The 25,137-nt window shown below is 34.6% G+C and overlaps 1 long non-coding RNA gene and 1 pseudogene across 1 annotated transcript; one reads left to right on the top strand and one right to left on the bottom strand.

Annotated features, from left to right (window-relative positions):
• Nucleotides 1-2,453: 2,453 nt before the first annotated feature.
• On the bottom strand, nucleotides 2,454-3,606 carry LOC118611425. Its single transcript, XR_004954392.1, has 3 exons — nucleotides 3,538-3,606; nucleotides 3,337-3,410; nucleotides 2,454-2,563 (listed from the first exon to the last, which is right to left on the bottom strand). It is a non-coding gene; the product is annotated as an uncharacterized LOC118611425 (long non-coding RNA).
• Nucleotides 3,607-10,541: 6,935 nt separating this feature from the next.
• Nucleotides 10,542-10,660, top strand: LOC118611669 (annotated as a pseudogene).
• Nucleotides 10,661-25,137: the final 14,477 nt, after the last annotated feature.

Here is a 25,137-nt window from a genome sequence, read left to right as displayed (position 1 = left end):
TAAAAGTAGCTTGGGAACAGATTTTTCTTGTCACTTTGGCACATATGGGGGAGTATTCAGAAATTCTGAAGAGGCATGGAAATGGCAAATAATGAGATCTGGATGAAATGTTTCATTGTTGAATTTTAAAAGCATTTTGTTTAATTTATTAACAAAGCACCAGTTTGTTCAGATCAACAAACATTGGTAAATAGAAAGAAAATTATCTTTTTGAAATAGAGCATTTTTCTGGAACTTATTTTTAGGGGAAAGGGCTGACTCTCACAAAAGCTAGTTGTGGTAATCATCCAGTGCTCAATGTACAACTTAGCCCTAACTTGGTTTATTGTAGGAAAAATAAAATTCTGGATATAGTAATACTGCTATGGTAGTCGGCAAGATTATAAACAGTCATGGAAATCTGTGAAGACAGTCTAAAGATCTTTCTTTTTTGTGGCTGACACATCTCAGACTTACATGGCCAACGCTTATTACTCATCCTATTTTTTTCATGACGCATAAGTGACCTGAGATTTAATACTATTGTCAATATGGCAAAATTTCAGAATCCCTTGTTCATTTTTCAACAGAAGGAAGAGGGCCCATGCTCTAAATAGAGCAAGCTTTCAGTTTACAGCATTAAATAAATTCTCTTATAGACTTTAAAATCTTTTGAGATTAAAAACCCCTTGTGTTACAATTGAAATGGATTTATGGAATGTTTAAAGGTATGATATTAGACCCAGGAAAAGTTAGCTGCAGATTTAGGTAAATTCAAGTAAAGGGAAAGATCATTCTGGGTTTGTTTTTGTTTCTGGTGATATGGTCTGCCTTTTTTTGAATTCATTGGGGATTTCACTCTTTATCCCTACCCTTTGCATGATTTTTCAACTTTTGTTGAACATTCTGGGCTACAGATTCTTCATAAAGGTGATGTCATTCAAGGTCAATTTATGCACAGCCAGAGATAGAAATTCCTTAGGAGAATCTTGCAGGACTCAGAAAACTGCTTTCCCCCAAATAACCTTACTTTCCCTATAACATCGATGCCTGAATTTTTAATCAGTGAGTCATTCTTCTGGGTTAGCCAACCCATTAGAAAAAAAATACAAGCAGATATAAGTCACACATGCCCTAATGTAGATTATCTCTTTGACTCTTCCCAGCTAAGAGCTAAGCTTCTAGGGAATGGAATTTAAATCTGGGGTAAGGGAGCAGGATAATTTGAAGTAGAAGCTTCATTAGAGAGAAGGCTTAAGTCGGGGCAATAGGAGGCTATACTTAGGGTAGCATTTGGGAGTACAGAAAGGGAAGATAGGAAGACACATTTCAATGACTTCCTAGTTTAACCTCATTTTGGTGACCTACCACGTTGAGATTCTCATTGTGTGATAGTATAATCTCTAGTATAATCTCCCACTAGAACATAGCTCTGCAGAGACAAAGTCTATATTCATTCATTGGTGTTTGTTAGGCAACTAATTTGTCATGTCAGCACATAGTATGTGCTCAATTAATATATGTGGATGAATGAACAGACTGCTATGCAAAGGCTCCTTTAAAAACATTTTGCTCTACAGTGCTAAATTTATTTTTTCAGTTAATTTCTAAAAGCCATTATTTTTTACCACAGTACTCTAAAGATTTTTAAGTTTCACTATATAAGATAATCAGTCATTCATTTTTACCACCCCCATACTTAAAATACTAAGTATCAGATCAGATGTTCTAGTAACTAAACAAGCTTATTATAAGAATCAATCAACTATTTATTGACCACATAGTTTGTGCCCAGGATTTTTTTTTTTTTTTTGGTTTGTAAGATGGAAAAGGCTAATATGTTAATCCATATTTTACTTTTATACTTATAAGAACTGAGGCAAGGACTTAGGACTTTTACTATTTGAGGATGCAAATATTCATGATAAATAATAGCCATCATTTTACTCTTTCAGATTTTATTTTATTGGTTGCATTATGACCATTTGTCTGATGTATTTATTTTATAAATTTCTGTTATATGGAAAATGGAAACTATTGATTTAACATCAGAAAAATGTACAGTAGTTAATATAAAAAAGGCTGCACCTAATTTTGTTAATAAACTATAAATGGTAAAATGACATACAGTTTAGATTTCAAAGCACTGGTAACCCACATTTTTCTGTAACATTAATTATGTAGTTTTAGTTTTGGCAGCAGCATAATTCTACAGTGTGATATTTCTACTTTATTGTTTCTTAAAGTAGACCTAAAATGTTAATATAATATGGGAAACTTTCCCCTGGTGAAGTGCACACTGAGCTAGAGGATGTAATGTTTGCATTATAGAGGTAACTCTTGCAGAGATTTTCAGACTAGACACACTGGTTATCATAACTACTCTCTCAACTCTGACACTGATAGATTTTATTACTGTCAGATGACACTCATTTGCCATTATCTACTATAAGTTCAAATGTAGTTTGCTCTTCCTGACTGTCTCTGGAGTTAACAGACAAGTTTACTAGTTAACTCTGGAACCTTATGATCTTGGTTGGAATCCCAGCTGTTCCACGTACTAGCTGTGTCTCAGTTTCTTCATCTGTGAAATGGAAATAATAACTAGATCAACTCATAGGGTTAATCTGAGTTAATATAAGTTAATACAAATAAATGTTAAAAACAGTTACATAAACATATTAGGTGCTTGATAAGTATTAGAATATCTATAATATATTACGAATATTCTTATATTTAGAAATTTTAGCTCCAATGAAATAGTAATATACTAGTACTATGAGTAAAGCTAGTTCATGAGCAAAATATATCTGGCTGATATGTCATGTCTTGGAAGAGGCTTAGTTTAGTCTTGTAAGGGGAAGTTAGACTAAGCACAGAGCCTTCAAGATGAGAAAGGACACAAGTCTGCATTTCAGAGTGCAGAAGTTGTTGAGTTTGAGAGAGACGAGGCTGGGTAAGAAAGCGAGTGTTGAATCCTGGACATGTGATTGAGAGTTTGGCTGTTATTTTGAGGGCAGTGGGAAATCTCAAAGATTTTAAATTGGAGAATGATGTGTTAAGATAAGTTTTGAGCAATACCACTGTGCCTGCAGTACAGAGAATGGAGTAGAAAATGGAGTGGAGGTGCCTTTACTGGTATAGGAAGTGACTTAAGAAACTGTTGAGAGGTTAGAGTGATGGCGACCTAGATGAACCAGCTGGTCTATCAATGGGGATAGAGAAATGGACAGGTTTGAAATCCATTAAGAAGAATCAGTAGCATCTAGTCATGCTTTTAATGTGGTGGGTAGAAAGAGGGAAGAGTTGAAGATGATGGCAAGTTTCCAGGCAGTGGCCAACTTGGACATCACCTACCTCCTTGACAGGTGCCTAGTGTTGTGGTGAACCACTGGGCTTATAGGAACAATGTGGTCAGATGGAGCCACGGTCTGGGAAGAGACAACATCACAGGTACAACTGAAGTATTTGGTCATAGGCTGGAGGTCAGGAGGGTAGATAGAAGTAAGATTACTGGAGCCTTGGCTCTAGCAATCAGAGATTTTCTTGGGTTCATACCTCTAGGTTCTGAAGATGCTCTGTTCCCACTGTGACAATGGAGTTAAAACGGACAGTTCTTAATTCTTCATCCAGATCTGTTTGTGACATATCCATTCCATAACTCAACTCTTAAGTCTTCTATTAAATCAGTCTGCCGAAACCTGAAACCTGATGTATTTTAGCTAGGCATTTCTGCAAACGTGGCTCTAGAGATGAATTAGGCTGAATTCAGCTAATTGATAAATTAACTTTCTAATTTCACAAGGTTCATGTTTTACAAATCATTGGCACACTTTATGATAAAATATGTATCTGAACACAATGTGAATTGCAGTACTGGTGGGTGGGAATTAAAAAATTAATGTTCAGAAATTAGTAATCTAATCTTTCATGAGCCCGCTAAGAATAGTAGAATTGTTAATTTGTGTGAATGAAATGTGAGCCTCTTTTCAGTTTGTTTAATATTAGAAATTCAAGAAGAGGAAAATTCAAAGCATTTCAAAATGTTGGAAACCTTAAGGTGATCATTATAGCAAGACTGAATAAAAGTAAACAGACTTGTCTTGCTTCTTTAATAGACAAACTGCAATGGTGAGAATGAAATTAGCACTGAAAGTATTAAAATATTGATAGCAATCATTCCATGCCTACACTTTGCCATTTAATAATTAATTTTACCTTGAAGGTAACTGTAAGAGTCAGACTTTTTTTTCATGCTTTTACTTGGCAAGAATGTTTGGCTTTCCCCCCTCAATGTTATCAAGTCTCCAGCAAATAATTCACATTTTTATGTGGTTAGCGGCTGGAATTTCTTTTGCGTGACTTCATAAAATAAAATAAAAAAAACTTTGCTGTGAATGGTTTAGAGAAAGTCTGAATTAATCATCTCTCTGACTGATTTATATGTGGCATTAGTGGATTCTTACTGTGTCATTGCCTCTTTTGTACTTCTCACAGTGTATGTATTGTTTTTAAAATTTTTCAAGGGCTATATCCAAAAGTAGAGGGAATGAGTGATATTCATCCTCTGCATGCTGATAATTACAAAAGGGTTATAGATTGTTAAAAAATGATGTTTTCTCACCAAAATAGGAAGAATTCTTCAGTTTTTGTGGCTTTTTATTTGGGCAGATAGGTTAGTCTTGAACTTCGTCTAATATCACATGTGAACAACTTTCTCACTATTCGTGGTATTTTAGAGTTAAAAGAGGTTATGTTAAATGTTCATGTTGCCCTAACAGTTGGTAGCAAAACTATGTCCTAATTTGTTTTATACACCTAATAGTTATCTATTTAGAAGTCCATTGGAATGAATCTTATGTTATAATGTTTATTTTGATAAAAAGTGGATAAAATATTCACTCAATTTGTTTAAACAATTATTTGTTGAATGCCTGGTATGTGCTGTTTTAGATGAAAGCAGACTTAAAGCCAGTTCATATAATACTAAAATGGCTAATAAAGGATAGTACATTCTCTATTTCTCATTTTCTAAAATGGGACAAGATATTTATATTTATAGTATTTGGACCTTATATGAAAATGTTTCTCCTTTTAAAAAATTAATTCCTTTCAATTAAAAGCATAAGCTTAATTTGTTTTGAGTATGTACATTTAGTTGTAGAATTATCCTTCATTGCAGATTTTGGAAACGTTGTATTTAAAAATATTTGTTTGTGTGCAACTACAGGAAGTGACCCTATTCAAATGTTTGAAAACAGCACCTAGCACTGCGCCTGGCACACGTATTTGTCCATGCTGAGTATACCTTAATCTCAGTCTCTAGAATCCAGTAATTCAGCCTCTGCTCTGGTCACCTGTCTTCTCAGTAGTGCCTTCTTGTCTTTATTTCAGTCTTGGTTCCTCAGCTCCAACTTGACCCAGATCGTTCAATCTGCTTCTTACTACCTAGCCCACAACAACCAGTTTTCAAACTAATTGCAGTGTTAACATAAGACTTGCAAGCATTATTTTGAATAAAAAGTCAGAAACAGAAGGTAGTGGTTTTATTTGGGTAACCATTTTTGTGAATGAAAGTGAGGCTTTTGACAGGTTTTGTAAATCACTACATTCATTATTAATAGGATTGTGTGGCTTATATAGTGTTCCTACCAATTCCTGTAATGATGCAATACTATAAGTGGTGAGACACTTGTCAATGAGTTAGACAATCAGAGTTTTCTCTAGTTACACATGAGATTTATATGGTCATGCCAGTAATTTAACTTCTATATTTTTAAGGTCAATAGGCATTGTCACTTGTGAAATGTAAGTGAGCCAGAATTTATAATAACCTTCAGATGAATTTTATTCTGCTCTTTATAGTTACTCATAGAGAGAGTATCTGTGAAAACAAAGATGTACTAACATAGTATAGTATTTATCGTTTTTCCAGATTGGGTGGAAAAGTACACTTATAGGTTATTTGTATCAGTCACAATACAGTTCCCAATGTAAGTTGACAAGAAATGCTACAATATTTTATATTCAACCTTTCAAAACCCTGTTAATTATGCAGAAGATAATACTCTCAACTAACATAAGGAGTAGACAAATGAAATCATTAGTTTTATATTCCAGAGTCCCATACACATCTATTATAACTATGCATTAGAATGCCTCCACCCCCCATTTCTCCAAATCACTTTTTCATACATTATAATGTGACATCATAAATGAATATGAACAGTGTTATATAATAGATGAAATTGTACAAAAAAAGACTTTAGTTTTTGAAAATTTTAAACCTATCTCATTACTTGGGAGAGAAATTTTCTGACAGCCTATGACAATGGAAGGAAAGGTATTGATCAACCATTTACCATTGTTATTATTTTATTAAATAGGACCTCTGACAAATATGTCATCTACTCCAGCATGCTTAACACGCTGCCATGGCGTGTCAATGTAAATAGAATTTGTGGTAATACCTTCTAGGAAAATGAAGTCTAGCTGGAGGAAGGTACTCTAGCTTCCTACAAAACTTGGTTATGGCGGGATATCCAGGGTTTATCTGCATATTCCTTTAAGTTTGAAGCATTCTAGAGAATTATTTTGAGAGGTAGGAGAAAAAATGCACAGTATATACTTAAAATGATTTTGTAAAATGATATGACTTGCCAAAATGCACATTATTGTAATTTAGCCAAGATAGGTGGCCAATTGAATGTTCCCAGAACTGTAATTGTCTACATGCTATTTGCAAGGCCCTTTCTGATAGAGCTAGCAAAATGTACCTTTATATTTCAATATCCATTTGGTTAGGAATTCATCTATTACTTATAAATGATGACTTTTTTTGGCTCTATAAATACAGGTGAAGGTAATTTCTAATAATGTGGGTTTTTTTTCCTATTTTTGTAGTTGTAGAAATTATTAAATAAACTATGTGTTATCTTAAAATTCATTCTAAACTACATATTTGCTTAAAAGGAAAAGGGACATATAATCTGAAAAGACAACCATATCCAAATAGAGAATAGTTCTAGCCATGCATTTTACAATCAGAATTTAAAAACATGGATGGAAATATTCTTTTAGTTTTCATTATTAAAAACTGGCTAAACTTTTACAAACTTCACTTTGCTGATATCAGTCAGAAGCAATTACAATATGAAAATAGAATCATATCTGTTACAGAAATGGTACGTTTTAACTGGGAAAAGCCATGATTTATATATTGGTAGGTATACTGGTGCTTTTGTTTTATAGTTCTGAAGTATAAACACATGAACTAAATTGTAGAAAAGGATTTTGTCTATGAATTCCACTATTAGTAGTAAATGTCAAATATGTCTTCTCATTGACATATTTTTATTGGAAAAAGTAAAAAGAAGAAAAAGTAAGCTTTGTAAATTCTGAGGTGTATCATCTGTATTAGACCTGATATCTCCAGTATACATAGCTAATTATGTTTCTAACCTAGCCCTGTCTCTCCTAGCTGTTTGACCTTAGGCATGTTATTTAAATCTCTCTGTGCCTTAGTTTTTTCCTGTGAAAAATGAAGCAAAAATAACACTTCCCTCATTAAGTTGTTATAAAGATTGAATGATTTAATACATGTATTTTGTATGGGGGTAGGGATATAAATAACATGCAGTGTCGGTGATTCTAAGTTATGCTATTGTTAATAAAATTCTTAATAATTAAAAAACATGTATTATTTCAAATTCTAACAATATCCTTTCATTTAAAATATTTGGAAGGTACAGAAAGATATAAAGAACATAATAAAAACCCTTATCACTCTCCACAGAGATAATCACTATAATATTTAGTTTTAAATCATCCCATTCTTAGCAACTCTGCATTCTTTTGGTTAGTATTTGCTTAGTATAGTTTTCTTTATCAATTTATTTTTGTCCTTTTAGTGCCACTCTATGGTGTCTCTTCAATAAACAACATGTAGCTAGATTTTAATTTTGATTCAATTTGAGACTCTTTAAAAAAGCGTTTAAATTATTTGCATTTATTATGGTCATTGATACATAAATTTTTATTTATGTTTTCTTTATCTCTTGCACATTTTCTCCTCTCTACGGAATTTGGTTTGCATTCTATTTCAGTTCTTTCAATATTTACCCTAAAATATTTGACTTGAATGCTTAACTTTAGGTTTTTCTACTACAGTATAAAGTTGATGAAAATCCTGTCCTAGTCTTGAATACGACAATAATCCTAGAACCTAAACACCTTTTTTCTGTTACATGTTATTGTTATCAAAGATTCCATTATGATTTGAAACCCTCCAAAATTAGCTGTTGTCGACCTAGATTTACCAATGTATGTTACCATTTTTTTTGCTTGCTCTTATTTCTTGTATTATATTCCTACCTGTGGGATTCATTTTTATTCTGATTCAATAGGTCCTTTAGTATTTCTTTCAGAAGGGTCTGTGCTTAGTTTTTATATTTTTGACAGTTCCTTTTGTTTGAACTCAGGTGATTGTTAGCTGTTTATGGAATTCTAGGCTATGTTATTTTTCCTTAGTATTTTGAAGTTACTATTGTCTTTGTACATCTATTATTGCTGATTACAGGACTCCTATTGGTTTGTTTATTGTTCCTTTGAAGGTAGTTTATTTTTTTCTCTTTTGTAGCTTTCATAATTCATCCCCCCTTTTTTTGATGCTCTGTAGCTTCACTACAGTATTTTCTTTGCGGTTTTGTCTTTATTTAGTCTTGGAGATGATGAACTTTTTCAATCTAAGGATTTGTATCTTCAGTTTTAGTGAAATTTTTTATATTATCCTTTTCTTGTTTTCTGTAGTCTGTTTTTCTCAGATGACTCTCACATGCTGGAGCTTTTAAATTTTCTTTCTGTCTAAATTTCTCTTTCATATTTTTAAATTTCTGTGATACATTCTAGATGATTTCCTTAAATATACCTTCTAGTTTACTAAATTTCTCTTCTTCATTGTCTCGTGTGGTCTTTAACATATCATTTCCCTTCACCCCCTGCCCCCCAGGGATAGTCTTTTAATTCCAGATTTCATTTTCAAATTTTATACTTTTCGTAATATCCTGTTCCTGCCATTATTTTTTTTTTTTCATCTGGTTAATGGTTATAAACATTTACTTTAAAGTTTTTTTGGAATTGCTTTAGTATCCAAAGTTATTTTATTATGACTGTTTTTTGCATTTAAAAACTTTCTTAGCATTAAATTTCTTTGCATTCTTTATAATCTTTTAATTTGGGTTCATCAGTCATAATGATATATTTATAGGTTACATGCTGGATTGTGGAAAGATCCTTTTGGGCAGTTTTGTGTTTTACTCTGTCATGGATGTATGGACTCCCCAACTTTGGACCACTTTTTATATTAATTCCTGAGTTAGATTTTTCCTCATGGCTCAAAGAATTTTACACCTTGCCTGCATACCTTGCAGGTAGGAAGTTCCGATTGTCATAGCTGATTCTACTTCCTGCCCATACCTCAAAGCAAACTTTGTCTTTAGGCTTTTGGGATTTTTCTGGTTCCAGTCTGTACCTGATCTTGCTTCATGGAGAAAGCTCAAGTCTTACAACCTTGACTTCTGTGTCAGTGCCAAAATCAACATCCACCTTTTCCTAAGGGACACAATGGCTTGTTTTTCTGGCCCCTAGAAATGTATTTTTCTTATTTTAAGTCTAGCTGTGTACTTTGAAAATTTTCCTCTAATTTTATCTAGAATTTCTGGATATGTTTGAAGTGGGAGAAGAGACAGACTTTACACCTCAGGTTAATCTGCCATCTTGGCTGGAATAGCCTCTTATTTTTTATTTTGTTATTTTTTTATATATAAAATTGAGATTCTATTATATATATCATTTTATTCACTGCTTTTTTTTTACCTCTAAGAATTTATCATGAGTTCTTACACCATTATTAATCTTTTAAAGCATGATTCTTTAGTAGTTATTTCCTATAGAATGGATTTATCATTTATCTAGGCAATCCCTGTTGTTTCATATAAAGTTTTTTTTTTTAATTATAAATAATGCTTCTGTGAACATCTTTATGTATATATCTTTGTGAGCATCTCTGCTAGGGCTACCATTTTGGAGATGGAAGAACTAATGTATAACAGTATAGGATCTTAACAATTTGAATGACCAATTAAACGGTAGTAATGGGAAGTAAAATGGATGTATTAAAAATTTCCGAACATTAAGAAAAAATAGGATAAGATGGTAAAAGGAAGATAAAATTATAATGGATTAGAACTTTGTATTATTATAAACTTCAAACTCTGTTCATTTAGTTCGTTCGAACAACTATTTGAGACATGTTGAGTACTGTAACTAATGGGGAGGGATAAGAGATGAATAAGGCATAGTTTCTGTTCTTCAGAAGAATCTAGGTGAACTTTCAATGAATATTAATAGAACTACAAGGAACTCTAATAAAAAGGGAGCCATAAATAAGTAATATACTAAAGGTAACAGGAGAGTGCTGTGAGATCTCAGAAGGTTCCACTAAATCCATTGCGAAGAAGAGCCATATCTACCTGATAATTTATGACCTTTCGGATGACAAAAAAGTCTACAGCCATGCCACCCTAAACAAGCCTGATCCTGTCTGATCTCGGAAGCTAAGCAGAGTCAGGCCTGGTTAGTACTTGGATGGGAGACCACCTATGAAGACCAGGTGCTGTAGGCATGAAAAATAAGAAATAAGGGATTGTAAGCTGAAAGACAAGATCCTTGCAATCTTTGAGGTCAACCAAGGGTTGCCTTGCCTAAAATAATAATAATAATAATAATAATTAATAAAATAAAAATGACAAAAAAATGATTTAAGCAACAAATGAGCACAGGGCTATAGGAAGAATAGTTGCTTCAGTTAGTAATTCTGTGACTATGATCATCTCAATAAGCATTTCTTTGCATGAAAGAATTGCCTCTTAACACTCCTGGTCCAAATGGTTTGTCACCATGTCGCCAGCCAGGACAACACTTGGCAAGCTTTTTAAACTTCCTTTCAGCAGCCACACCCTAAAAGTCCTCCCAGGCTCCTCCTTCCCAGGAGAAACTTCATTGGTCTGGTTTTTCACCATCCTCATACATGGCTCTGTGCTTCAGAGGAAGGTAGGCCCATACCCTGCTATATGGTTCCAGTTCATCGAAGTCAATCATAGAACGTTCCTCTTGCCAATGACTGATTTAGGCATAGACATGTCAGTTTTGGCAGGAGGCAAATTTTGCTGGGTCTTTCTTGAAAAGTTTTATTCACTGTCACAGGAGGGAAAAGATGTGATGGTTCTTCTTTCACTGGCCATCGCTGGGTCTGGATGTTGTACTTGGAATGGCTGCAGTCATCTTTCCATCAGGCTTTGGATGAAGTCAATACATGGGAGAAGGGAATCTAAGAGGCAACTTGAAGACTGCCCTACTTAATATTGTGATAATAAATGCCCATATGGTGTTTTCTATTACCTGAAGCAGAAATCTTCCTAACTGATGCAGGAAGTGAGGTCACAAGATTTCAGAGCTGTCCCTTGGGACTCGTGTCATCTCTGGACAATCCTTAACAGTATACTAAAGTGTCTTATGCAGGGATGCAGACAAAGTTCTAGATGACTTGGGTTGCTTTCCTGTTTGTTGCCTTTGGACGGTTACTGGAATTACTGGATGTTTGCACTCCCATACCACAAGGTCTCTTTCCAAGCTTTCTATTCCAACCTAAAAATAGGTTCTTCAAGTTGATTTTTAAATGGCTTAAAACCAAGAGGATTAATGATGTGCACAGCACTGATCCATGTATTTCCTATTCAGTTCTTTTGCCATGAAAATTAGGAAAAAAAATATACAGTGAAAATTATTTTTGGCCAAATACGATGAAAAGTAAAAATTTCCACTTTCCGAATTTGATAAGATAGCTTATATTGATTGCCTCCATAGTGCCTTCACTGCCATGACCATAGCTTGTCACCCACTTTCAAACTTTTTTTCCCATTCACTGAAACTATTTTTCCAAATGATCAACACCACCTCCCTTGTAAAAAAAAAAAAGTTGTAATATGTTAGGTGACATTGATTTTATAAATTCTAAATTTATAATTGGAGATTATGGGAGACAATTGCAATTTGAGATCATCTTGAGCAGTGAATCATTTGTTTTAGATTCTCTTAAGAGAATTGATTCACACTGAAAGTAGTTGCAAATTTAAGAATTTTCTTTGTTTGCTTAAGCAGCTTGATTTGCAATCTCTAGATTCTTAAATAAGTATGGTAGGAAATATGTTATTCAAAGTTCACAGAACAGCTAGTTTAACTTGGTTGTACATGTTAATGTATTGAAAATGTAAGATATATTAAGATTAGTATATAATATTCTTGTGTGCATATTTTAAACACCCACTTTAGAAATATGCTATTTAAAGGAAGAATTAAAATGACAGTTTTTCTAACACCGGAAGTACCCCATCGTGGCTTGAATTTGAAGATCACAGCTTTTTAAAATTATTTATTCCACTACTTCTCATACCATGTAGCAATTATTTGATGAACTTTCAGGCTCCTTGAGCTGCTTAAAGGCAGGGCTTGTTTCTCATGTATGTCTGTGTTCCTGAGTTTAAGCACCCAGTTTTGCTTTTCCATGGTTACACTTCGTTAGACTGAGAACTTCCCAAGGCAATATTCCTCATCCACTTAGCACTGTGCCCACTGCGTGGTGGATCTATGGGAACGAATTCTTTACATTCCAGCAAACATTTCTGTGTCTAATCTTATCTGTTCAGTTTATAAAAGACCAAATCAGAGGTTGAAATTATTGAGGCTTCTTTTATAGTCTATGAATCCATGTCCATTTATGTTAAATTTTGTTCTCTTCATGTAGACGGTAAATAGATGCTTATTGTAGACATTTAGAAAGTATAGAAAATTGCAAAGATAATCATTGTGAAGCATTTGCATTTCCTTCAGTCTTTTTTCTCTGTATATATTAATTATATAAATGATATATATATCTTACTTTTTTCACTAACATATTGTGGTTATTTCTCCACACCATTGAAAAATTCTCAAAAACCTAATTTTAATTGCTTCGTGAGCTATTCCATCTTGTGAAATTACCATAGTTAATTTAATACATTCTTTATCATTAGACATATAGTTTCTGCTTTTATAAATTATGCATTACAAAATGCTGTGATGTTCTTGCATATAAGGTGTCAACTGTGCAAAGATTTATTTGGGATAAATTACTCAAAAAAAAAAAAAAAGAGTACTGGTCAAAGGTACAAACATTTAGAAGCTTTTGTTATATTTTTGCTTTAGATAAATTTGTAAATATACCTACGATGTTATGATGTTGGAGAAGAAGTCATATCTGTTTGGTTGCAATTTGATAATTGTTGATACCTCAGTAAATGAACTCTTAAGGATTTTAGAATTTAGATGACACTAAAAGCAACATTTAAGTTAGATTTATCAAATCAAGCAGCTAACAGAACTAGGCCACTTTGCTATTTAAGAGAATTGGCTTTCAGACACTTTATCTTGAGTTTCTTTTCCTTAGGGATTCACCCTCCAGAGCCTTCTGCAGCCCTGGTTCTTACTGGATTTACATTTCCTGAGTTTTATTTGCATCTGACCTTTCCCTAAAGAAGAACCTGGTCAGGCTTGCACTCCACTTAAGAATGAGCATCCATTTACTTTCTCACAGGCTGACCTTGGTTTCTGGACTGAGGAATACAGTCCTGATTTCTTATTTTGATTTTGCATTAACAAAGCTTTTTTAAGCTCACATGGACAGAAAGACTTGATACAGTGGGAACATCATTTTGTTTCAGGGAAAGGATAATTTGTACATGGGGAAATGTTGAAACTAAATTCTTGCATATTTAAAAAATTTAACCTATTTACCCAGAGGCAGAAATGATTTGGGGCTTAGAAAAAATCTCAGATAATTTGAAATTCATGTTATTATGATTTAAAATCATATCTTTCTTCATCTAGATCATATCAGTCTAATTTAAGAGAAACATTCAAGGGATTTGAATGGATTTTTTTTTTAATGTAAAGAAATGGCGCTTTAAAAAAATTTTTTTTAAACAAATCAGCTTTCACAGTGGCAGACTTGCAGCTGTTAACTAATCCCATAACGAGTGGTATTTACCCACACATTTTCCAAATTAAATACGGGTATATGCAGTCCTGGCTTAAGATCCTATAACACAGATACTTTACCTGCTAAGAAAAAAAAAATTAAAACCAAATCGCCCCAAGGATTATAAGCACTGAGGGAGAGGTGAGAATATAAAAGCCAGAGAGAAGGGAATGGATATGACTTTGTAGAGTGACCACTTGGGGCAGAGAGGGGAGGAGATTGCAGGGATGGTTAAGGAATAATGCAAGTGCCTCTGAGAGCATTACTTAGAGAATCTGATCAGTTAGTTATCCAAAAGAAATCAGGCTTGCATTATTAGAATCTGGGTATTAAGAACTGCCATTCTGGCAACACACTGATTGTTTTCTTTTTTTTCTTTTTTTTTTTTCTTGTTAGGAGGTGTTAGAATTGTTTTCCCCCTCAGAATTACTTACTTCTCTTAGCCCTCCTCTTTAAAATCTTTTTTCAGATAATGAAATGACATTTTTATATCTTTAGCTTAATTTGGATTCAATTCAATACAGTTTTTTGAAAACAAGAAATTTATCCTGCACTGGGCTAAAACTTGGATTGCTAGGATGGCTGATTACCACATCTCCCCCTAGCCTGCAAATTTTTTGAGAATCCCATTAAATTTTATTCAGGAGTCCCTTACCAGCCAAATGTATTGTTTCCATGGATACAATTAATGGGGAAAGCAATTTTATAAGACTGATGTAAAAAACGAGCACTTCATCAGCCCCCCTGCTGGTCACATTTAGAGACTAGAGCTCAGGAAGCCGGCTCTCTGTGGGGTTGGCAGAAGCTCTGTACTGTAAAGGGGACAAAACGATGAAAGCAGAAGTCAGAAGTGACTTTTTAAGTGTAAGGAATTACCCCTGAAGACTTATTAGGAATTGGAAAATGCCACTAAATTGTGACACCTTTTCACATACTTCCCATTTACAGAATTCATTCTATGACAACCTTAAAAAACAAAAAGCAATCCATTCCTTAAAAATACAGAATCCCCTTCTACTTTAATTGCTGGGACAGGTTTCAGGATATTTTGTATATGACAGATAAACCCAAGAAAGAATGAAAATCTCAGTGAAATGAAGGATGTACTAATTTTTACCACAACATTTAAGTGTTAGGTAGTTATGACTCAATCAAAATTTCTCTCGATTAGCATTTTTATTTATTTTCTGAAATACATACAAGGTGAAATCCATATCACATCATCTCATTTTCAAAATATTAAAGTGTAGATAAAATAACCACAATGCATTGAAGAATGTTTTCACTCTATCGCCCCTAGCCCAAGCCCAGAGCAGAAATCTAGAGAGATTTCCTGAAGAATTCAGGGCCCTATTGTGCAATGGTCCCATGATATTTTAATGACTATTAATATAATTTCTTTTTGTATCTACTGTAATTTGGGAAAGAAATGAGACTTGAACAATTTTGTGTTGAGTTTAATAGCACTATGCAGCTTGTGACAATAGTGTTGCCCTTTTCCTATTTTTTGTGTGACTAGAAATATGGGATAAGCTAAACTTTAAAAAAAATAATAGTGTGTGAACAAGTATATTTTAGGGTGAATACATGTAGTTTAATTGCTTACAAGCAAATCCATTTAAGAAACTATTTGTTTATATTTTTAGTATCATAGCTATACTGTTTTTGTTTATGTTTTTGTTTTGAGATTGCTTGAAAGAGGCTGCTAAAAAGATGTTTTCCCCTGCAGAGGGCACTCTGCCTCTACAAAATAAACCCAACCGAGGCAGCATTTGAGCATAGAGAACAAGTATGTATGATTATTTTTTAAGCTGTGAATGTAAATAATTCTTTTTCTTTTGAATGATGCTATGGGAAAATTTTTCTATATTAGAAAATTATAGATTATGTTAGCTCTATGCATGTGTTTTCCTCCTGCCCTTTTAATATATTGTCTTGCTGACCAGTTTTTTTTTTTTTTTAAAGATTGAGGCATTTTTGAATAAGCACTGAGCAAGAGCGATAACAAATAAGGTCCCAAATAGAGGGGAGAATGATAATCAGGAGAATAAGAGAAATATCAGGCTGAGCTGTAGATTAAAAGTGTATTTATATTAAGAAATTGAGGGCCTACAAATTGTTCTACAAATGCAGAGAAAGTAAAACATACCACCTAATATTTTTTAAAATGCAGAAATTAATTTCAGTTTAAAGAGGATTCTATCTGCAGCTGGAGATATTTAATCTGAAAAATGTGAGAAAATAGGTATTTCTTAACGTAATATTTCTTTCCTGTTTGATGTATGTCTCTGTATGAGAGAAGAATGGATTAAATAGAGGTAGCTATTCCAGAGGAGAGTCAGAACCTATCGAGAAGAGGAGCTGAAATACGTGTGTAACTGATGCACAGATAAATATAAGACAACAGAATTCCCAAACTGTTTAATCGCGGGTTTTCTGGACTTTAAAGGGGGAGGTTCCACTTTCTGCTGACAAGGAGAAAAGTGCTTAGAGGTATTGTGAAGGCTTAGTTTAAGGGTGTGTGAAAAATGATCAAGTGGCTAATGATCATTTCAATAGATCAGCTTCAATGGGCAAAATAAGCCACCTTCCTGGTATAGAAATTCATAAACACTGAAAAAAAAATTATATGGTTTTTGTTTATTGACAAATCTAGAAAAGAAACATGTAAAACATGCTTTAAAAGCACGATAACTAATATAGAAAAAAATGCTCAAAAACTTATTTCTTGGGAATATTACAGGAATCTGCAGCTCATACCTAGATTTTCACATCGTGAATGCAAGTTTGGGAATACCTTTGAGAATTTCCCTTTCACTGCTTGCCTTCCTATTTACTTGCCAGCATTTTCTCAGTTCCTTTTCTAAAGCAGTTTGAAAATGTGATTTCGTGTTGGGATGCTTTTGTGGAGTGCAATTTATTTATTTGCTTCTCACCACATATGTTTTTATTAATGTGCAATTACTATACAGCAAGATAATGCCAGCACAAAATTTATTGTCTCTAAATGAAGAGGAGGGACTGTAAGTGGTTTAATTTTTGAAACTTGTATTTTTGGAGCTGGCTCTCAAATCATGCTGCTTTGTAGTCTGCGATTTATGACGGCTGCGGTTGAGCCAGGTGGAGCAAAAGCCGCAAAATGGCAGGACAATTACTGTAAGGGAAGATCATGGAGGAGTCTTGTCAGTTTCCAATGTGAAATTTAATCAGGTTACGTAGAGTGATGTGATCTATCTTGTTAGCCCATTCTGAACTGTTTTGAAAATATAAATGATAAACCTCTCAAAATTAAAACACATGGAGATTCAGAATTGTAGGTTATCATCCAGATGTTTATTTTGCTGCCACAAATTTTTATGTTAGTAAATTTATTTATATCAAATGGCCCATTCTATATCATATGGATATAGTACATTCACAATTATGGTGGTTAGTTTCCACCATTGAGAAAGAATTTTATTTTGGCAAGTTTATTATGGTCATATACCATAGTCTCTTATTCTGACATTGTTCTATCATAGTTGCCAAGGCCAACATTTGATTATTCTTTTCCAGAATTATAGAACAGGAATAATATGTTTACATATGTCAAAGTGGCTCATCTTTGAGGGGTATTTTCTCCCAGTGCTATCATAGACAGCTGAGCATTACTTATGCCCTTAATCTAAACAAATCCTTAAAAGTTATTTGTGTTGCATCCTTTTGTTTTAAATGAATACTACTTAAAACTCCTTGAGTATTAAAAATTAAATATGATAACAAAATGTACAAAGTACCCTTAAGCCTCCCAGCTATTTAGAGAGTTACAATGTTGGAAAGATTTGTTATTTTTCACTAAAAATTGAAGATTTTCAATCTGGGAAATTTCTGTGCTTTTTGTGTCACCAATACTGATACATCTTAAAAGAATGGTTCTCTTTTTCTCTTCACTCACACAAACACACATGTATATATGTATATGTATATATAAAATACATAGCACCCCTTCCTACAAAAAATATGCATACTTTCTTCCATGGCTAGTGCGATATACCTAATTAATTATTTGTAAATTAGTACCCTTTCCAAAATATGTAAACTTTTATGGTCTGTTAAGTGCATCATGTGCACTACAAAATTCAAACAGTTGGATTTGCCTTGTTTCTCCTAACACTGTGGGAACAGTGCTTACGGAGAAAAGGGTGGGTGGCTTTTACATGGCTTGAAAATTTTAAATATCATTCCAACTTGTACATGTATGAGCTATTAAGTGATCTTAACACCTTGATTTTTTAAAAGGATTGTCTTAGAATTTTTAAATATACATTTAAATTATGAAAAAGTATACCAAATATTTTTTTTCCTATCATCTCAAGAAAACTCAATTTAACTTTCACATTCGATTTAAAAAGTAGAAGCATTCAGTGCTGTGATTACTCCTCAGTCTTGAGTCTGTAATTGTATTGCGTTTTCTTGCCACCTTCCACAGCTGAGTGCAAAAAACCCACAGTGGGAACCCTGATTTTTCAGCCATTCTGTATCTTTGTTGCTCTTAGACTCTTAATTCCGTTTGAGTTTATAATATTTGCATTTGCTCTTGTTACACCAAAAGGAATTCTTTGGAATGCATATTCACTTTCTACCCATTCCTTTCATTTGCAGATGAAAAGCAAATGCAGATTTTTAAAAAATAAATAAATACGATGTGGTTAGGACCATTCATCACACTCCCTGTCTGCTGGGTCTTTGTTTCTGTTTCATGCTGTGTGCATTACATTACATTTCTGAACCTGTTGTGAGTTTTTTCCCCAGCATTTTTCTTTTGTAGTTTATTAAAATAAAAATATTTTCAGTCAGCAGAAATCCCATTGGTTCTTTCAGAAATCTTGCCCCACAGGCCTTTGCAGGACAAGAACAGATTGTCTGGAGCCTAATTCTGAGCATTGTTTTTTATGAGGAAATCAAAAGTATAATTGTTAAAACCCAGTGTGTCCTTTTATGTCTGAAAAGGAGAATTAAATTGCTGGTGGCAATGCAACAGGGGATAGAGAGAGAATGGATGTGAGGCAGGCCCTCTGGAATTGGGGTTTGTTGTTGAAAGTAAAGGGAGAATACACTTCAGAGTGTACCCAAGTGAGTGTGCATTTGGCAAGTAGACCGTGGGTCCCAGCGAGTACAATGCAACGGGAATTGAAAAGGAATAAATACAATAAAATGGTCTCTTTGGCCACTCAGTTTGTTGCTGTCAAATTCTTTCTTAAAATTCTCAATTTGCAAATGGTGGAGTAAACATTTTCATTTAAATTTAGACAGTAAACTACCAAATAACTACCAACTGGCTCTTTCTGTGATAAAAGTCTTTATATCCCTGAGGACTTTTTATTTAGACGTGTGATTTCTCCGCATTATTCATAACAAGACTGTTATAGCTCTTTGACCTCAAAATATTTAATTCTGAGGAGAAATAGGTTGAATTTTTTACTTCATTTGAGCTAATTTCACTTTCTGGATCTGATCACTAAGTGATGTATCATGATTTGGGACTTGTGGCACATCTGTTCTAGATTCCTGAATTTTGTGAAGTTCTAAGACCATCCCCAGAGGTCTGTCTTTCATCGGAATATTCAGACAATTTTGAATTTTGCCAAAGGACATATAGCATGTCTGCATATTTTAGGGTACACATGTAAGACAAAAGATTCCTTGAAAATACCTTGTATTCTAAATTTAATTGAGATGCAACAAAATAGATTTAAAAAAAAGAGTGCTGTGAATCCTGGCAAAATCTTAGTGGTGTGGTGTGGTGGACAAATGGTTAAAATATACACTCATTGGAGTATGAAGGCAGTTCTTCTTGGCTGTCAGATAGTTTGACCAGTGTCAGGCTATCCTGCCTGACGCGTGCAGCATACCTTCATTGCATCATAAATAAAACAGACAAATTACTTTTTTTTTTTTCTCCCTAGGATGGAATATGTACCATGAGAGTGGAGGGAAAGGGATTAAGGAGGGGGAGGGGTGATTTGGAGGGTCAGTAGGGGGAGTGAAGAATTAGAAGGGAAGGGGAAAAAGAGAGATCCTTTCAGCCCCTCTATGAATCTCGGAATGGCAGCAGAGAACAATGAGAAAACCAGGCAATTACCTAGAATCCTGTTCCCTTATCCAGACGTAGAAAATATATTCTTGCACCAGCCTTCCTTCCATCCCCCACTCCCCTCTGCCTCCTCCCCTTCCCTGTCTATCTAATTCATTTCTTTAGTGGAAGGCCTAGCAGATGTAACAAAGGGAGAAGGGTTTCTGATGATGGGCCACTCAGGACTTGAGGGCCCAGCCTTGCAGGTCTGCTGTAGGAAACATTTTTTTATATTCTGTGCCCTTACAGACTTTGGTAACCTCTGAAGCTGCAGCAGTGAAAAATGAGCAGAAAGATATTTTACAGCCTGAACTCTTTTCCTGATTCCCTGAAAATCAAGTGATCAGGACGCTAAATCACCGGTCCCAAAAGCACCAAGCCAACTATATTCCTTCTGCCTTTGGAAATTCCATCCTAAGGTGTGCTAGGAATTCTGGGCTCTGAAACCATTTTACCGGAAACCTTCCTAAATTCCACTAAAGAATTCTGCTTTGTTTCTTATAATTGTTGCTGTCCTGCAAGAGGCGCCCCCCTACCTAATTTTTTTGCTTCAGTTAGATACCAGTGAATGGAGATGCTAATAACACTGGAGATTTGACAGGTTCTGCTAGAGTGACTGGAAAGTGTGCCCTTTCTTCACTCTTGTGCTTTCTGGCCACCTGGCCAAAGCACGGAAGACATGTATGGAAGGATGAGCTGTAAGTGACTGCTCCCTCTGAGGCCTTTATAGTTGGAATGTGTGAGTCCCTTTATATGCTGTACAGAAGCTTTTGGTTAACCAGTCTATTGAAAAGTGACATTTAAGTGAGAATGTGTGTCTGAACCCCCGTTGTTTACATTCCAAAATGGCAAGAGTGGACCTATATATGATTTCCTGTGTCCTCTATCCACCTTCTCCCACAATTGTCAAGACTTACTTTGTATTTTCTTGAGTGGTGATGGCTTATAATGTACCCTCCCCACATCTTGTCATGACCAGTAGTTCATAAAGCAAGACAGCTACCTGGGGTTAGGGTGTGGTCAGCAGGTGGTTCCAAAAATTGCTCTCCGTACTCTTTACAGTGGCTGCGCAACCAGTATAAAAAAGTGGAATACCCAGGATTTCCAATGGCAACACTTACTCAAGATAGAGCCTGAAAGAGACTGAAGAATATTCTTGGAAAAACAGTTAGCAAAATCTCAGAGGCCAGTAGATTGCCAAGACCACCTTCGTACATTAGCCAAAGAACAGTTTTTGGTATTCACTGGCTTATTTAACCCTTTAAATAAAATAGATTTACTGGAAATGCCATTGTTTCCAGTGGAGTGGCGGTGTTTTGTTTCAAAGTAGTTGCAAAGTGTTTTGGCACTCTTATCCCTTAATGTGTGACTTATATCTTATACTATGTAGTTTTCACTATATTTATTTTTACAACTTGGTCGTGAGTTAGGAAGGAGTGGAATCCTGGTTTAGATTTTTCTACATCATCTTATATATTTGCAGTTGGTGTTTGGTGGTTCAGAATCCAGTTTTGCCTCTTGCCTGGTACAATGTCAAGGAAATCAGTGACTCTTAAGTTAAGATTCAATTTCCTTAAGGGACAAAAATTTATAAGCAGTCTGGTGAGGTTTAATAAAATAAAAGCGTATCATATCACTTGGTAAACCGATGCCTAGAAAAGTTATAATTACTCTAGTATGTACTCATAAAAATTTGTTGATTGAAGCTCCAGTTAAGTAAAGATAAGACTAGACTAAGCAGCTACTTTCTCAAGTGTCGTATTGTTTAGGACAAACCCCTAAAAATAAAGATACTTCTGGGGAAATACTAGAAAATATGTTGGAAGATGACAGTGTTCAACTTAAAGAAAAGTCACCTGTAACAGCTTTATATTGCCAGATACAGCTTATTCCTTTTCTCCTTAGAAGTCACATCTGAATTTAACATAAGTTCCAAAACTCAGTGCTGAGACGAACCATAAAATAATCTAATTAATGAGTCCCTAGTGCAATTTGTAAGCTTATATAGCAGATTTATCATTTAAAAACACCCTCGATATTCTTTACTGTTTTTTTTTTCTGATATTTAGACCAATTTAATTGGACTCCTTTGAATGTTTTAGTGTCATCTTTCCAAGATTTATCTAGTACTGTCTATTACAGATAATCCTTCCTTAGGTAAGATCACCTAATATCTCTAAATTTAATTTTTATAAACTTTATTTTAATGAAACTTCACTACAGTTGAGGCTTTTAATTGTCAAGATAATTGCTTTCAACCTTACCGATTTTTTAATTCCATGATCCAATTCATTCATCATATCATAATCACCTTTATTCCCCAGATTGACAATGGGGGCGATTGTGCATGTTGTATAATACATGTTATTAGAGCCCACAGAGCTGATCAGAGGGGCTTTTACTTAAAAATCTCAGATGTAAATAAAAATGTATAAAATCGTGATAAATTCCACAAGTCTGACAGAATAAGGCAGAATAACCTTTTTTTTGAGTGTTTGTTGTCCTGAAATTTGCTAGGGATTAAAGATTCCCTACAAGGGTTCCAGCCCACCCAAGACAGTTTAAGTCCTTAATTATGTGAACTTATTAAATGACTATAAAACACTTATTTGAGTGAATAAATAAAAATATTATCTAAAGCTATAAACCTGTATTTTTAACGAGGTTAATGTGGGATTATAACATTGTTGTTTTTAAAAAGGTATTTGACAAATCAAAGTTTTTTAATGAAAGTATGGCTTTAACTTTGAGAGAAGCACAGCAACAGAAGGAAAGGGTTAAAGATCATGCATTATTTAAATATACATTAACTCTTTCTAAAATGCTCCTTGGATGTTGAAATTTGTTTTTTAAATGTTGGAAAATGACAAGTAATTCTGGAGGACAGAGGATGCTATATCATATTAAGATCACAGTTTGGCGAATCTGTACAGGGCTTTTTCTTAATCTAATGTAAAGGTTTGTAAGAACCTGTCATCTCGCTCCTGCTTGTTGGCTGCATTTTACATAATGCCCTTCAGCGTCATTGATACCAACCCTGGCATTATTATTGCTATTTACAGTTGTGTGCTAGTAATGTTAAACCTGAATGGGATTAATAAAATAAATAAGGTGGTAAAGATTTTAATGCTATTAACCATCAGTAATATTTCTTGACAGCACAAGAAAAGGAATAGTATGCCATTAGCCAGCCTAGATAGACTCAGCAGTCTATAAACACAAAGATTCCTGGTAATTTATATCACTAAACCTTACTTTCTCAAGTGGCTTTTCTCCTACTTCCATATTCTTTTCTTCCTTTGCTTCTTCCCTTTTCTTACTCCCCTCCCTCCCTCCTTCTCCTTTTTCCTCTCTCCGTCATTTCTCTGTGCATTCTTCATGATCTCTCATCTTTACTGCTTTGTGGTTATTCTGCTGTTATTGTCTGGAAATTGACCATTGCCTAGCAATCTTGTGTGCAACTTCTGCCAATAAACCTGCTGGCTTAGCCTGCTTTCCTCCCAGCTCTCTTTGCCTTCCTTAGCTAGTGCTTTCCTCACTCCCACTGTCTTCCAGCTTCCACCTCAACACTCTTCATCCTCCTGCAGATGCTTCCTGGGGTTCTTTTTGAAATGGATGCTAGCCTTTTGTTCCAGTCCCACTCTGAGCGCTGGGGTCAGGCAGCTAGCAGCCTCCCTGGGGCAGTGCTATGATGAGTTTTGGCATGGCCAGGCTGTTTAACAACTCCATTGCAGAGTGCCAGCTTCCTTAAAGATTGAAAGGAGCTGTGATGAGCTTTTTCCAAAGGCTCTGCTCAAGTTTTGAAATGCCAAAGATTCCCGTGGATCTCTAAATTATGTGGTAATTTTTTGAACCACGCCTTCCCAATAAAAATGAGTTTTCTTTTCCAAGAAACATAGCTACTCTGTGATCTTATTAGTTAAGCACTCAGATTTTCCTGGAATCCATGTTGTTTGGATTTAGTAATTTTTTATTTAAAAATGTACAAGTCTTGTCAACCTTTTTATTGCTGATTGCCAATTATGTCTCATCTTTGCCATCATTCACATGCCTTCTTCTTTTTAAAGTCATAATTGTCATAAATGACTCCCTCAAATAATTTTTAAAAACCCTAGTCATTTTGGAGACATTTAAAATTCATCCTAATTGATGCAGTTTTTTAATGGGTAGAACCAGTTATTTCAGCTCAAATTATTTATCTAGTTCTACATATATGTAAAATATTGTTTAAATTAAAATACACTTTATTTTCTTTTATAGTATTGAAAATTTACCTTTCAAAATTATTTTGTCTTTTTATATCCATATCTGGATTGTAATGTGGTGGCTAAAGAGACAAATAGTCATCTTTAATTGGGACTACTTAAATAGTTGGACAAGAAAATACTTCCAGGGACCTTTTGATGTTAGTCGTGAGTGAGAAAACATTTAAACTTAGGTTACATGACTGTGTACACAAAACATAAGCACATCACATGGCCTCTTTGCATATCAGGTGTCCCTTTCAGCTGTACTCCATTGTGATGACCCTTCAGCTTTTCTGGAACCAAATGGGAGAAAAGTATGTGTGTGTATGTGGGGTGTATGTGTGTGTGTGTGTATGTCTGTGTGTGTGTTCCTGCTGAAAGTGATGAGTGTTCTCAGGAAGGATAACTTGAGCTGAGTTAACAGCTCTGTAGCTTTCTTCTTATCCATTCTGGTACTCATTAAGTTAATATACTGTTGCCTGCATGGGGCACCTTCTTTGATGGTGAGTACAGTTAAAGGCCTATTTAGACAAGTCATGGACTAACCAATGCAAGAAGGTACATGAAGTGTGTGGCAGGGAGGCGGAGAAGGAGAGAGGGAGGGAGAGAAGGGGAGAAGGGGGGAGAGTGAGGGGGGGAGGAGAGAGAGAGAGAGAGAGAAGTGTTGG

Source organism: Rousettus aegyptiacus, unplaced genomic scaffold, assembly GCF_014176215.1.
Source record: "Rousettus aegyptiacus isolate mRouAeg1 unplaced genomic scaffold, mRouAeg1.p scaffold_m13_p_14, whole genome shotgun sequence".
In the NCBI taxonomy this organism is placed as follows: Eukaryota; Metazoa; Chordata; class Mammalia; order Chiroptera; family Pteropodidae; genus Rousettus; species Rousettus aegyptiacus.
The sequence above is the reverse complement of the archived record's forward strand: the minus strand, read 5'-3'. Positions and strand labels throughout refer to the sequence as shown.